This window comes from Ascaphus truei, chromosome 2 (assembly GCF_040206685.1).
Source record: "Ascaphus truei isolate aAscTru1 chromosome 2, aAscTru1.hap1, whole genome shotgun sequence".
Classification (NCBI taxonomy): domain Eukaryota; kingdom Metazoa; phylum Chordata; class Amphibia; order Anura; family Ascaphidae; genus Ascaphus; species Ascaphus truei.
In genome coordinates, this window is record NC_134484.1 from 7,544,167 (window position 1) to 7,559,109 (window position 14,943).

Below are 14,943 nucleotides of genomic sequence, written 5' to 3' on the forward strand. Positions count from 1 at the left end.
AGGCTGTTGTATAACATAGAGCATGGATTGACTGAGATTCCTCCAGGAGAAGGAAGGATGATGACAGCAGCTTGCCGCTACCCTGAGAGACGCGCGGAGGACCGGCTATTCTCATTGGAGAGTAATGCAGACGACGACCAGCAGTTTGGCTACAGGGTGTTGGCCTCAGTTAGAGAGTGGCCGTTTAGAATTCCGCGCAGAACACAGGTCTACATGAGGAACCTTTCTCCCTATCCCATGCCCATTGATCACGGGCAGCTGCTGGCCCGAATATATCCTGTGACTCCCGAAGGAAAGACAGAAGCTAGGCCGCCGGCCACTACCGTCTACACTGCGGCCCCTAAGTTGGCGTTTGATTTCGGGGATTCACCCTTGAAGGAGGATTGGAAGAGAAGGCTACAGACCAAGCTGGAAAACCGGCGTGAAGTGTTTTCCACCGGCGATATGGATGTGGGGTGCAGCCGCAGCGCCCAGCATACCATCCGACTTAACGATACGACGCCTTTCCGCGAACGGTCTAGGCACATCGCGCCGAGGGATGTGGAAGATGTGAGGAAGCTGCTAACCGAAATGGAGGAGGCCGGCATTGTCCGAGGATCACGTAGTCCCTATGCATCGCCTATCGTGGTTGTGCGCAAGAAGAACGGGACGGTACGCCTATGTGTGGATTATAGGACCTTGAACAACCGCAGTCAGTACACCCTTCCACGAATTGAAGACCTCCTGAATGCCCTATCCGGGAATAAGTGGTTCAGTGTGCTGGACTTGAGGTCCGGATACTATCAGGTGCCCATGGACTCTGAAGACCAAGAAAAGACAGCGTTCATCTGCCCCTTGGGATTCTATCAGTTGATGCGTATGCCTCAAGGGATATGCGGCGCTCCAGCCACCTTCCAGCGTCTGATGGAAAAGACCATTGGGGATATGAATCCTCGGGAATGCCTGGTGTACCTTGACGACATCATAGTGTTCGGGAAGACACTGGAGGAGCATGAGGAACGGCTGTTGAAAGTGCTGGATCGACTCAGTAACGAAGGGCTTAAGCTGTCCATGGATAAGTGTCGGTTCTGCCGCAAGTCAGTGATTTATGTGGGCCATATTGTGTCGGCTGAAGGAATATCTACCGATCCTGGGAAAATAGAAGCAGTGGTGAATTGGCCGAGACCCAATAACGTCCAGGAATTATGGCCATTTCTGGGGTTTTGCAGGTACTACCGAAGATTTCTGGAAGGCTATTCGGGTAGAGCCAAAATTCTCAACAACCTTCTCAAAATCTACCCCGAAGACATGGGACGGAAAGCCGCTTCAGCTCAGGCACCATTTGGGGACAAGTGGACCCCTGCATGGGAACAGGCGTTTCTAGGGCTGAAGACAAGTTTAACACAAGCTCCGGTGTTGGCGTATGCTGATCCTGATCGAGAGTATGTCCTGCATGAGGATGCTAGCTTCAACGGCGTGGTAGCAGTGTTACACCAGAAATATGACACTGGGCTCCAGCCGGTGGCATATGCAAGTTGAAGTCTGACACCAAGTGAACAAAACTATCTGGTCCACAAACTGGAGTTTCTGGCCCTCAAGTGGACTATAGTGGATAAGTTGCACGACTACTTGTATGGCGTTCAATTTGAAGTTAGGACTGACAACAATCCTATGACCTATATCAACACCTCTGCTAAACTGGATGCTACAGGACACCGATGGTTAGCGGCACTGTCAAACTATCGCTTCAACCTTAAATATAAACCGGGGCCTACAAACATAGGTGCAGACACGCTGTCGCGAAGACCAGGGCTCAACCCTACTCCAGACGAGGAAGTATGGAAGGAAATTCCGGGACCTGGCATACCGGCGTTGTGCTCCATAGCAGCAGTGGTAAATGATCGAGTAGCTTTCTCAGAATTACGGATAGACGATTTATTAGGGTGTCAATCACGAGCGATTCCAAGGCCATATCGACATCCAGAAGGAATGAATGTCACTTCAGATGAGATCATTGCTTGGAAAGATTTGGTGCAATATCAAATTCAGGACCCAGTAGTTGGAATAGTTCGTCAAACGTTGCAACAAAATAATCCTTCCATACTTAAACGAGCTCCTAAAGAACTGGTAGCCCTACTAATGAAGGAGATGGGAAAATTTGAACTGGACAACTGTCTATTGTATAGGGTCATACCGTATCACAATCACCCTGACCAGCGGCAGTTATTTCTGCCCAAGATTCTGCAAAGCATGGTACTCCAGGGACTACATGACGAGCATGGTCATCTTGGCATTGACCAAACATTCGTGCTACTTCGTGATCGATTCTATTGACCCAAAATGAGAGAATCTGTGGAGATACATTGTAGGCAGTGCACCCGTTGTATACAAAGGAAAACACTACCCACCCGGGCAGCACCCATGGCCTATCTGAAGAGTTCAGGACCATGATCTGGTGTGTATGGATTTTGTTTGCATCGAACCCGACACCCGGGGTATCGGAAATGTACTGGTGATCACAGATCACTATACCAGATATGCTCAAGCATTCCCTACCAAAGACCAATGGGCTGTGACTGTGGCTAAAGTATTATGGGAGAAATACTTCCTTCATTATGGACTGCCAAATCGATTGCACTCTGACCAAGGCCGGGACTTTGAAAGTAACCTCATACGAGAATTGTAGTTTGTTTGTGAATGGTGCTCTAAAAGTGCTAGGACTGTGTATAATGGAAGGGAGCATAAACTGGGTATATAATAATATAAACAGTACTAAACCTTAGGTGGGCATAGGATACCCTGAAGGTTGGGGTTGGTTGTCCAAAGACACCCCCCCTTCCTCATTGGGTTAGCCCCAGGTAATGTATTGTCCTTCCCAGGGTCTCCCTTCCAAAGCGTGCAGCTGTATGGTAAAACGTTCCAAAGGCCAGGGTGTGCAGCGCACAGCAAAGATGAAAGAGCAGGTCTTGCAATAAAAATCCTTTATTATTCAAACATCTGGTTGTGGGACAGCAGCAAACTTCAACGCGTTTCGTTCAAAGAACTTTTTCAAGAAGTGCTGTATACAGTAAAATAGTCAGTTTAAATGCAGCTGTCTGCCCCGTTTTCGCGGCAAAAATGACGTCATAATGCGTCATCCGACCAATAGGAATCCATCAGGCCGCGCATGCGCCGCGCGCCAGAGTGTCCCTGGATCCCCTACGTGCCTCAGCCGAGCTCAATCAGGATCGGCACGCCTCTCAGGGCGGCCTCTGCTGAGAGCACGCCTCTGACAGCCGCATAGGATCCTCCCTCACTCCCCGCTTTCGGCGCATGCGCAGATGAAGCCTCTGAATCCCCTAGCTTTAAAACCTGGATGACGGTCCACAGCTAGCCAGGGGAGATATATATAAATAATTCAAGCTATGTGGAGGGTATCTATACCATTCAGGCCACTAAAATACTGGGCGGGCAGCTTGCAACACCAACACACACAAAAACAATAGTGTAACTATACATAAATCGAAAATAATATACAAAGAGTTTATATATAATGAAATAATGTTTACCAACTAATGAACTAAAAAAAATCAACTAAGGGAAAAATTTACACATATATATTTACATGCGCGGCCTGATGGATTCCTATTGGTCGGATGACGCATTATGACGTCATTTTTGGCGTGAAAACGGGGCGAACAGCTGCATTTAAACTGACTATTTTACTGTATACAGCACTTCTTGAAAAAGTTCTTTGAACGAAACGCGTTGAAGTTTGCTGCTGTCCCACAACCAGATGTTTGAATAATAAAGGATTTTTATTGCAAGACCTGCTCTTTCATCTTTGCTGTGCGCTGCACACCCTGGCCTTTCATACGAGAATTGCTCAAGTTACTGGGTATCACCAAGTCCCGAACTACACCGTACCACCCAGAAGGGGACGCTATGCCCGAACATTTCAATCGCACGCTGCTCGACATGCTGGGCACCCTGAAAGGCTCCCAGAAGACTGAATGGAGCAACCACGTTGAGACTTTAGTGCATGCTTATAATTGTACTCGCCAGGAGTCCACTGGGTATACACCTTACTTCCTCATGTTCGGACGAGAAGCTCGGCTACCAGTGGATGTGCGTCTGCGGATATCTACCGATGGGGTATACAACAGGACGCATTTTCAGTATGTGCGAAGATTACAAGATAGCTTGCAACAGGCATACAGTATAAACTGGCAGAGAAAGCAGCTGCTCAACTAAATACGAGTAATAAGAGACGCTATGATTATAAAGTGTGCCATAAGGAAATTCGCCCAGGGGATGCGGTCCTTCTTCGCAATTTGGGTGTCACCGGAAAGCACAAATTGGCCGACCATTGGAGAGATGGCGTATATGAAGTGGAGTCGCAGATGCCTGGCCTCCCGGTATACCGCATCAAAGACTCAGAAGGCCGGGTAAAGGTATGGCATAGAAATCACCTCCTTCCCATACCTCAAGTAGGGGATAACAAATTGGAAGTGCCCACTGTTTCGCTAGATGGAGAGTCAGATGTACAGAGGTTGGTACAGAGACTGTAGTTAATACCACCTCTGATGATCTTATGGAGGGAACCTCTCAAAGGGTCCTTCCGACCGCGAGGGCATCTCCCGAAGGAGCTACGGGTAAAGGGCCCCTTGGTCCAACACCAGACACGCTGACTCCAATGAGCCAGCCATTAGACCCACAGAGCCCATGCTTTGTGCCTCAAAGAGACTGTGTAGAAACATTGAGCGATCAGAAGATGATCACCAAAAAGACTCCCATTGTATTGCACTCAGCCTATTATCTTCCTTATGACTGAACAGTAGGTGTCCCAGAGTTGCATATATAGTGCAAACACCAAGGAGGTAAGTACAAAGAGAAAATTAAAAAAAAAAAAAAAAAATTATTTTTTTAATTTTCTCTTTGTACTTACCTCCTTGGTGTTTGCACTATATATGCAACTCTGGGACACCTACTGTTCAGTCATAAGGAAGATAATAGGCTGAGTGCAATACAATGGGAGTCTTTTTGGTGATCATCTTCTGATCACTTTTTTGAAAATATATCTGTTTTTTCCCACTGCACCGCCATTTTAACTATACGCTTATGAATATTAAGGTTGAGCAGGGATGACCCCCCTTCCTACTTAAAATAGAAACATTGAGCCCCTCAAGGGAAGAGACTGAATTGCCAAGCGAGATTTGTTACTCTCCAGAGGGAGTAACGGAAGAGCACCTGCGCAGAAGCCAAAGAGCTGGTCAACCTCCCATGAAAATGACTTATGATCAATTCGGGGCACCCCATTATGAGGCTCAGCAGTGGGCTCGCAATAGAGTGAGATCTGTGATTGGAATGTTCAATTAAATGTATAACCTCATGTAGAGTATACAGTGATAAGTTGTATTTCTCATGTATGCATTTTTATTGTGTAAATATGTGTATTGGTTATGTTCCAAGAGGGAATGTTGGTTTCCACGAGGGGGAGAATGTAGAGGTGTCGGTTCGCTTGCTGTACCTCCGCTGAGGGTATTATGTGGGTTGTGCCGTGAGGGAGCTTTCAGAGGTTTCGCGGTGGCCCGATAGCACAGGGCGCCGCCATGTTGTGAGGCATTGCGCAATAGTCAGACGCGACTGCCAGGAGCGGAGAGAGTTTGCGCATGCGCAGTGTAAAGTGCGCGAACGGCTGGCCAATCACCTGGAGGCTCTGTAGTTAAACTACAAGTCCCATGAGCCTCAGTAGAGCCACCTGACACCAGGGAACGAATAATGTGCAGGGATTGCTGGCAGGCAGGAAAGGGAAGCGTGGGGGAGAGACCACGCTAACCAGACGGCACCGGAGGAGAAAGGGGAGAGGTTGTGTGTGTGCAGGGGGTCAGTGACCCACCTGCGTAGGCCAGATTTCCCCTCAGGCCCCAGTGTATACCCTGAGTCACCATAAGCTTGTGGTGCTGCAGGGACGCCTATAGAGAGAGACACCTATTCCCTTACTGTAGTAGCAGATAGGGACACAGTGTCGCGGAGCTGCGGTGGCGACAGTGGTTTGGGCTCAAGCTGCTGGACATCACCAACTCGTGAGAGACCGCGCTGGATCGGCGGATCCTTTTCGAAGTCTGTTGCTGGTGTAACGGGTATTCCCCCACCCAAGAGCATATGGTATGTGTGTGCGGAGAACCTAATGTTACCAGGTGTGGTGCTTTACCTGTTAGGCTCACAGGGGGCCTAAGCCTCCACCACGGGGAGCCTGGGGCACGTATGATAATAGGAGTAACCTCGTACTCGGTGCAGCGCCTCCACCTGCGATGGCTCCCACCAGGGGGGGTGTGGTCCTCGCAGGACAATTTATATATATCACACACACACACAGCATGTAAAACAACCAATAACTTTACTGTAGCAAACGTACTTAATCATATTTATATCAACAGGTGTCCCTCTCTAGAGGAGACACTACTACTGCGTCTCGCAGGACGCTACCCCCTTTCACCGGGTGATCCAACCCCGTGTCCAATAACCCCACACAATATGTCCTCCACCCGCAAGTGAGATAAATATATGTGTGACTGCGCAGTCACTATGTCTTATATGAATAGATGGTATAGTTGGTGCACTTGTAGATTACCTGCCGAGCACTCCAGTGCCCGGGCCTGCCAAGGAGCTTCACAAAGGATCCTGATGACGAGTGAATACAGGAACTACCGTCCGGGGCGATCCCACCCGGATGGCTGCTGCAGCCGCAGCGGAGGTCTGAGCCCAAACCTCTGGATGGACGCGCAGCGTCCGCTGTGTCCCTAACTGACTCTGGATAATAAGGGGCAGGTTTCCTAACCTGGGGCCTGTCCCTGAACAACACAACACTACTGGTGGCTCAGGGCTATCTGGGGCCTAGGGGGCTGCTGGCCTAGTGCAAGGAGTCACTGACTCCTGCACCCTACCTTCTTTCCCTAGCTGCTCCTGACGCCGACTGACTACCCTGCTCCAAGCCCGCGAAATGTATCCAATCTCCCCTGCAGGTAGATCCTACAGCCCTATTGGCTACCTGGCGTCACCTGACTCTGCCCCTGTGCACCCTGGGGGCTGACTCTTCTTGGGAGCTATTCTCCCTTGTGGGGGCCTCGCGCGCACTTCCTTTGTGCATGCGCCAACCTCTGTAGTGGCCGCCGGCTACCACGACCCATTGCGCATGCGCAACTACATTGAAGATGGTGGCGCCCCTTGCAGGAGCCGCCGGGGGCCTCCGGAGCACCAGAGTGCTCCCTGCTCGGCCCCCACCCTCCAGGAACGCCGGCGGGGCTGCCGCTTGACTCCAGCAGCCCCCACCATCAGCGGAGGTAACGGGACTCGCGGAGCAACTGGGGGAACCTTGCTACATCCTCCCCCTGGTAAAATGCCCAATGGCCTCGCTTGGGACACAACTCAACCATGTACAGAAATTATATTATAAAAATGCAGTTCAAAAATATAACTTCGCATTGACTTTATACGATGTTGCACAATTCTGTGAGCATCACAATCACAGATTGGATTTTGCTCCGAGACCACTGCTGAGCCTCATAATGGGGTGCCCCAATTTGGTCATAGGTTACCCGGTTTGGAGGGTACCTTATTCTTTGGCTCCTTCAGAGCTGTTCTTCTGCAACTCCCTTGGGGGAGTAATAAACACAGTCCTGAGGCTCAGCCTCTTCCCTTGAGGGGAGAAATGTCTCTGAACAGTCTTTGTTTGGCACAAAGCACGGGCTCTGTGGATCCAAAGGCTGGCCTGTTGGTGCCACCTGAGTAGGCATTGGCCTACGGGGCCCTTTACCCGTAGCTCCTCCGGGAGATGCCCCTTCTGTGGAATAGTCCCTTTGAGAGGGTCCTTCCGTAGGGTCTTCAGGAGTTTCAGAGTGGGTCTCGTCATTTACAGTCTCTTGACCCACCTCTGCTAAGTCGGGCTCACCGTTGAGCGGCATGGCCAGTATCTCTGCTTCCTCATCTCCCACTTGTGGAATGGGGAGAAGATGATTACGGTGCCATACTTTTACCCGGCCGTCCGTGTCTTTGATGCGATAGACCGGGAGGCAAAGCATCTGAGATTCTATTTCATATACACCGTCTCTCCATCGGTCGGCCAATTTGTGTTTTCCTGGGACTCCCAGATTTCGAAGCAACACAGCGTCTCCAGGACGAAGCTCCCGATGTTTGACCTTATGGTCATATCGCCTTTTATTGTCAGCATTCAGCTTAGCTGTAGATTTCTCAGCCTGTTGGTACGCCTGTTGCAAGCTGTCTTTGAGTCGTTGCACGTATTTGAAATGGGTAGCGTTGTGTATCCCATCCGTCGATACGCGAAGGCGTACATCTACTGGCAGTCTCGCCTCTCGTCCGAACATGAGAAAGTAGGGCGAGAATCCAGTCGACTCGTGTCGGGTACAGTTGTACGCGTGAACCAAGGCCTCTACATGTCGACTCCATTCAGTCTTCTGAGCACTCTAGAGTTCCGAGCACGTCCAGTAAGGTTCGATTAAATCGTTCGGGCAACGCATCTCCCTAGGGATGGTACGGTGTTGTTCGTGATTTAGCGATGTTCAGCATTTTGAGTAGTTCTCGGATCAGAGTGCTCTCAAAATCCCGACCTTGGTCAGAGTGAAGGCGGTTTGGAAGACCGTAATGCACGAAGAACTTCTCCCATAATATTTTTGCCACCGTGATAGCTTTCTGGTCTTTACTGGATAGGGCCTGGGCATACCGGGTGTAATGGTCCGTGATAACCAGCACGTTGCATATTCCTCGGCTATCAGGTTCAATGCACAGAAAGTCCATACACACAAGATCCATGGGGCCAAAACTCTTCAGATGGCCCATGGGTGCTGCTCTGGTAGGCAGGGTCTTGCATTGTATACACCGAGTACAACGGCGACAATGGCGTTCTACGGCCTCTCGCATCTTGGGCCAGATAAAGTGGTCTCGGACCAACCCAAAGGTCTTCTCCACACCGAGATGTCCATGTTCATCATGTAGGGACTTTAATATCATGTATTGCAAGTTCTTAGGGAGGACTAGTTGTCGTCTATCCGGGTGGTTGGGGTATTGCACCACACAATAGAGTAAGCAGTTGTCAATTTTGAATTTGTCCACTTCCCGCATGAGTGAGGCAACCAAGTCGTTGGGAGCACACTTCAGAAGGGCTGGATTCTTCTTTTCAACGGCTTGCCTAATGATACTAATGACAGGATCTCGTATTTGGTAGTCTACCAGATCTTTCCACCGTAGCACTTTGTCATGAGTTATGTTCATCCCCTTGGGATCGCAGTAGGCGGCTGGGACAGCCTGCGACTGGCATCCCAAGGAATCCGCAACCCGTAATTCTGAGAAGGCCACTTGATCGTTGATGATGGCGGCGGTGTTACACATAGCTCGCACCCCTGGTCCTGGCAGTTCTTCCCATACCTCATCATCTTGAGTAGCACTTAGCCCTGGCCGTCGGGAGAGGGCGTCAGCCCCGACATTCAAGGGTCCCGGCTTATACTTCAGGGAGAAGTGGTAATTGTTCAGAGCTGCCAGCCATTGGTGTCCTGCTGCATCCAATTTGGCCGAGGTATTGATGTACGTGAGGGGATTGTTATCCGTTCTTACCTCAAACGTAACACCGTAAAGGTAATCGTGGAGCTTTTCGGTGATCGCCCACTTGAGCGCCAGGAACTCCAACTTGTGGACAGGGTATTTCTGTTCACTGGGTGTCAGACTGCGGCTAATGTAAGCTACAGGCCGAAGGCCCTCGTGGTGCTTCTGGTGCAGGGCGGCACCTAGTCCATTGAGACTGGTATCCACATGCAGAACGTATGGTTGTTCAGGATCAGCATACGCCAGCACCGGCGCTTCGGTCAGGCATTTCTTCAATTTCAGGAAGGCCTGTTCACACTCAGACGTTCATTTATCGCCAAACGGTTGGCGGGCCGATGCGGTCTTCCTTCCTGTATCTTCGGGGTATATCTTCAACAGATTGTTCAGGGGTTTAGCTCTACTAGAGTACCCTTCCACGAAGCGACGGTAATACCTACAGAACCCCAGGAAGGATCGTAGTTCCGTGACATTCTCGGGACGCGGCCAGTTCACAACTGCTTCTACTTTGGCTGGGTCGGTGGCGATTCCTTGAGCAGACACGATGTGTCCCACGTAGGTCACCGAGGTGTGACAAAACCGGCACTTGTCTAGGGACAATTTCAACCCTTCCTTCCCAAGACGGTCTATCACTTTAAGCAGCCGCTCTTCGTGCTCTTCCAGGGTCCTTCCGAAGACAATGATGTCGTCCAGGTAGACGAGACACTCCCGAGGGTTCATGTCCCCGATAGTCTTCTCCATCAGTCTTTGGAAGGTAGCAGGGGCCCCACATATACCTTGGGGCATACGTGTAAATTGGTAGAACCCCAGGGGGCAGACGAAGGCTGTTTTCTCCTGATCCTCTGCATTCATGGGTACCTGATAGTACCCGGATCGTAGATCGAGCATGCTGAACCATTGGCTTCCGTTCAGAGCATTCAGGATCTCTTCAATGCGAGGAAGGTTGTACTGGTCCGGTATCATACGATTGTTCAGGGTCCGATAGTCAACACACAGTCGTACGGATCCGTTCTTTTTCCTCAACACCCCTATGGAGAGGTGTAAGGGCTCCGAGACTCCGTCAAAATCCCAGCGGTCTCCATTTCTTGCAAGACGTTCCTCACATCGTCCACATCCCTAGGGGCGATGTGACGAAAGCGTTCCCGGAACGGAGTGGCATCACTCAGTCTAATGGCATGTTGAGCGCTGCGACTGCACCCCACATCCATCTCACTCGTGGAGAACACCGTCCGTTGTTTACTCAACTGGGTTGTCAGCCGCTCTTTCCACTCAGTGAGCAATGTCGACTCGCCGAAGTTGAAGTCCAGATCAACTAACCGCTCATTCGCTGCTGGCGCATTCACCTGGGGCGCTGTTTCCACAGGGCTGACCGGATAAATGCAACCCAGACTCTGTCCGGCATCAAGTTCCATCGGGAATGGGGAGATGTTCTGCACATGTACGTAGGTTCGTAGAGGGATTTTAGTCATCCACTCGCTCACCTCGGGTAGTACCCTATACCCTCTCTGAACTTCTTCCTCTGGGGTACTCTCCAAAGAGAAAAGCTGATCGTTCTCCTCTCGCTCGGGATAACAGCACCAGACGGACATTCGTTGCACTCCCAATGGTAATATGGTCGTCAGTCCGCGTTGATGATTGTAGAGATCCCCGTGACGCTCCAAGGCATATACCCCGTTGCACTCCTCTCGTAAGACGGGGTCTAGGAGCAAATTGGCCAGCGGCAACTCGTTACTCTCTTTCAGGTATGCTCTGATTACAGCGTGTACTATATCAGTATTAGTCCCCAAGATGATCGGATACTTGCACTGGTCTTGGGGTTCCGGGCATACCATTGCCGCTACGTGCATGGGGTGTTTCTTGCCGGTGTTCAGTTGGAGTATTTCCAGTTGAACCCTTACAATCCCATCGATGGGGTAGTCTTCATTACTTAATCCCCTAACCTTCATATGTTCGGCCGCCCTCAGGGGGCAGTGTCTAAGGTGCTGGTCATAGAATTTGCGGTATATAATGGTCACTTGTGATCCCGTGTCCAGTAGGGCCGATGCATAGATCCCTTCCAGTACAACAGGCACGATGGCCGTGGGGCCTACTTGACTGTAAGCTTCCCTTGGTGAGGCGTCATTACCGGGGCCAGAGTCAGAAGGGGCATCTTCGGTTCCAGGAGGGGGTTCTGAGTCAGACTCGGCCATTTGTACTCGGCAGACCATTGACCGGGCTGAGTTTCCTCTATCGGGAGGTTTGTCCTCGGGAGGATCCTCCCTTTCCGGGCAATCGCTGGAGAAGTGGCCCTTCTTCCCGCAGTTATAGCAAACTACTTCGCGGCGTTCAGGACGGCCCTTGTACGTGGAAGATGATCTCTCGGAGGTACAGCCCTTCCCAGCAGGCGATTTGTGAGCCGCCTCCTCCTCCTGGTTGGGAGATTTCTTACCCTTTGGGGCGGAGGGGACAGAGGTGTCACCCTTTGTCTTTTTGGAGTCATGGAAATGTAGCTGCACCTCCTGTCCTCTGATGTGACGCAACAATTCCATGTAGCTGGGTGGTACAGCAGCGATCGGTGCGGCCCGCATCATTATAGCTATGTTGTGATCAGGCAACGACCCCTTTAGTAGCTGTTTGAATCGGTACCGGTCCACTTCGGCAACTGAAATTATGTTTTTGGACAGGAAGGTCCCCAGCGACAGCTGTAGTTTGCGGACGAAGGCAGACAAATCCTCTCCTTCTTTTTGGCGAAGAGCTTTGAACTGGGCCATCCTCGTCGTCTTCTCGGGTATAGGACTGAGTGAGCATTTCCACCAGTTCCTGTGCCGTAATTTCTCCTTCCACTTCACGATGCGTCCGTACCAGTTGGGAGGCTGGGGCTCTGAGGCACTCAACCAACCTCTGCCTTTTGCTGGCTTCGGAGCACGACCACTCCGCTATTGCTTGGAGAGTATGGTCCCTCCATGTCTCGATCCCTTCTTCTCCTGAAGGCGTCGGTAGAATCCCAGAAAAGGCCTTTAGTTTCTGGTAGTTCTGTACTTGGGATGAGATGATTACAGCTTCTGTTGGGAGACTGTCATACTCAAGGAAAGGCCTCCACTAAGGAGCTGACTACTGTTTCCAATTTCTATGCTAGGCAGGGTTGGGAGACTGCCTGACCATCTATCAAGAGTTGGCGAGGTGGGTGGGCTCCCCGCCCAGCTGCTGACTCCCCCGAAACCGCTCGGGGTGAAGGAAACCTTTGGGGGGCATACCCCATGAGGCGTACTGGCGGACGGTTCTTCGGAAGCCTGCGGGTCAGGATATATCATGGGACAGTCCTCGGGGAAGGGTTCTGCTAGGTTTAATACATGGGAAACAGTCTCTGAGCATATGTCACAATCAGTGGCCATGAGGTAGGTGGTTCCCCGGCCGTCAACATCAAGTTTAAAGTCTATCATCTGGGCAGTGGCCAGTCCCAGACAATCCCTTACTTGTGTGCGTACTGTGTAGAAGCCCGTATCATTGGATACTCCCGCCAGGGCAACCACGCGCCTTGGGGACATGCGGCGCGCTAAGGTCCAATCGATTACCTCTTGCTTTGATGGCACGGACATGATGGAGTTCAAATTGGACAATTTGATAAGGAATAGGGCACCCCAGGTAGAATCTCAGCAGCGCCTCCAAATGTAATGGGTATTCCCCCACCCAAGAGCATATGGTATGTGTGTGCGGGGAACCTAATGTTACCAGGTGTGGTGCTTTACCTGTTAGGTTCACAGGGGGCCTAAGCCTCCACCATGGGGAGCCTGGAGCACATATGATAATAGGGTTAACCTCGTACTCAGTGCAGCGCCTCCACCTGCGATGGCTCCCACCAGGGGGGGGAGTGGTCCTTGCAGGACACTTTATATATATATCACACACACAGCATGTAAAACAACCAATAACTTTACTGTAGCAAACGTATTTAATCATACATATATCAACAGATGTCCCTCTCTAGAGGAGACACTACTACTGTGTCTCGCAGGACGCTACCCCCTTTCACCGGGTGATCCCACCCCGTGTCCAGTAACCCCACACAATATGTCCTCCACCCGCAAGTGAGATAAATATATGTGTGACTGCGCAGCCACTATGTCTTATATGCAGTGCTTGACAAATTACCCAAAAATCTACTCGCCAAACAAAAAAAATCTACTCGCTACCTAGCCCCACCCCCAGCCCCTCCCCTAGCTCCGCCCCCAGCCCCACTTAAATTTTTTTAAAGTTAATTCCTAGTAAAACATTCTTTTTTGACATAAGTTTATTTATTGTATTACATTTATACTTTACTACAATTAGTCCTTGTTACGTGTGTGTGTGTGTGTGTGTATGTGTGTGACTATTTTCCTGCACCCATTAACCAGTGGCTAGACGCCCCCTCTTCACAATATCTAAAGCAGCAATCCCGCCTGGGATCTTACCTGATCCGCAGTCCCTCAATTTCCAGGTACCCTCATACCCGCAATGTTATATGTGACTGGGTGGAATTACTGACTGGGTGACTGGGTGACTGGGTGGAATTACTGACTGGGTGACCGGGTGGAATTACTGACTGGGTGACTGGGTGGGGTGGAATTACTGACTGGGTGACGGGGTGGGGGTGGAATTACTGACTGGGTGACGGGGTGGGGGTGGAATTACTGACTGGGTGACTGGGTGGGGGTGGAATTACTGACTGGGTGAGATTACTGACTGGGTGACTGGGTGGGATTACTGACTGGGTGAGATTACTGACTGGGTGACTGGGTGGGATTACTGACTGGGTGAGATTACTGACTGGGTAACTGGGTGGGATTACTGACTGGGTGAGATTACTGACTGGGTGACTGGGTGGGATTACTGACTGGGTGAGATTACTGACTGGGTGACTGGGTGGGATTACTGACTGGGTGTGATTACTGACTGGGTGAGATTACTGACTGGGTAACTGGGTGGGATTACTGACTGGGTGAGATTACTGACTGGGTGACTGGGTGGGATTACTGACTGGTGATATTACTGACTGGGTGGGATTACTGACTGGGTGAGATTACTGACTGGGTGAGATTACTGACTGGGTGAGATTACTGACTGGGTGGGATTACTGACTGGGTGGGATTACTGACTGGGTGACTGGGTGGGATTACTGACTGGGTGGGATTACTGACTGGATGACTGGGTGGGATTACTGACTGGGTGGGATTACTGACTGGGTGGGATTACTGACTGGGTGGGATTACTGACTGGGTGAGATTACTGACTGGGTGACTGGATGACTGGGTGGGGGGTGGGATGACTGACTGTGTGACTGGTGGGGGGTGGGATTACTGACTGTGTGACTGGTGGGATTACTGACTGGGTGACTGTGGGGGGGTGGGATTACTGACT